Genomic DNA, 1,512 nt, shown 5'->3' with positions numbered 1-1,512 from the left:
AAAAAAATTTGGCGGGAAATATTTAGATTTGGGCTCTGTGATGAGAGGTCCTATGTGACATTAAAAACATGGTCCCAAGCCCAGTACACTTTTGTAACACTTTTGATGTACATTATAGTCCAACACACTAAATAATATATTGAATATTTTTGAATAACCAATGACAGACAAAGCAGAATCCCCCATGTCAAAATAGCAACACTATGAATAAACTCTGAAAGATTTCACTCCGTTAGCCTGTAGGTTTTAATGAATAGTGAAGATGTCTGAAATGTACATCTGAATTAAATTACTGAATAATGAATTACAATAAATATTAAATTAAATAATTATATTTCTGTGCCAATCCTGTGGAGCATCTTAGCCCAAGGGTCTAATTTTATCTTTTCACTTTAAAATAAAAACATGTGTCCACAAATTCCTCCCTTCAACATAATATAATGTCAAAGATCACTATTTTCCAAAGATTAATTACATGACTTAACCTCAAAACTGTTTCATCTAAATTTGACAGATGTTGATATTCAGATGACAAAATAAAGAAGAATATAGCCATTCATCAAATGTGAGACAAAAAAAAATAAAAATAAAAAATCCTTAAGTTTATGGGGCTGTCACGTGATGAATGAACGACTCAAACCTGAAGACTTGTCAGATAAGAGGTGAGGTGAGCTAATCTCAGACTTAATCTTTTCTGTTTCTTATAGCCGTTTTGTATTGTTTGTAGTGTGATCAACGTTTGCGTAAGTATTAGATGTGTTAGGGAAGTAACGAGTAACATTTGAATTATATTTTGCTAAAATGAACGAAATGACTCGAAAAAAGATTTGTTCATTTTGCTGAACGAGACTCAAAGGTCCGAGTCAGTAAAATGATCCGAACTTCCCATCACTAATTGAGTTATCTGAGATAATTGCGCGTGCATGGGTTGGTTTAAAAGGGGCTATGTATCGATACTCAAAACCACGATCAGCAATGCAGCGATTGGCTGGCGGCAAGACAGCAACGTAATGACATCATATAATTAAAAAAGACACCTGATGAAGAACTTGACAAATTTTGGGACTTTTATAAGGAAACAGCCAAGCGAACAAAACTACATGAATGTTATAATAGATAAATTAAATGTGCACTGTTTTTATTTTATTTTCTTTTTTTTACATGATTCCCAATTATTTATATTCACGATTTCTAATATTTTACATTTTTATTTCAATGTAATTAGCAATTCATTTAATTTTATATTTGAACAGATTTGTTATGTGACCGCATTAATCAAAGTTTCTTAAGAGTCAAGATCATGTTATCTGCATCTCCTGCGCTCCATCAAGCCACTCCCATAATATCTGTCATCACTCAAATTAATGCACGACTCTACATTATCTGTATAGCATGTGTGTAAGACTCGAATACAATTATGAAGTAATAATTTTATGACGAATAATTTTGTCTATAGTATTAAAGACTACTTTATTATATTGTCTTTAAATTAATTTTTAAATGATTATTATT

General features: G+C 31.2%; 1 protein-coding gene across 2 annotated transcripts in view; it reads left to right on the top strand.

The window, feature by feature from the left end:
• LOC107599521 (inhibitor of growth protein 4-like) overlaps positions 1 to 1,512 on the top strand; it is a 7,606-nt gene that overhangs the window by 882 nt on the left and 5,212 nt on the right. The gene's annotated exons all lie outside the window — the stretch shown is intronic.

This window comes from Sinocyclocheilus grahami, unplaced genomic scaffold, assembly GCF_001515645.1.
Source record: "Sinocyclocheilus grahami isolate Dianchi unplaced genomic scaffold, SAMN03320097.WGS_v1.1 scaffold268.1, whole genome shotgun sequence".
NCBI classification, from domain to species: Eukaryota; Metazoa; Chordata; class Actinopteri; order Cypriniformes; family Cyprinidae; genus Sinocyclocheilus; species Sinocyclocheilus grahami.
The sequence above is the reverse complement of the archived record's forward strand: the minus strand, read 5'-3'. Positions and strand labels throughout refer to the sequence as shown.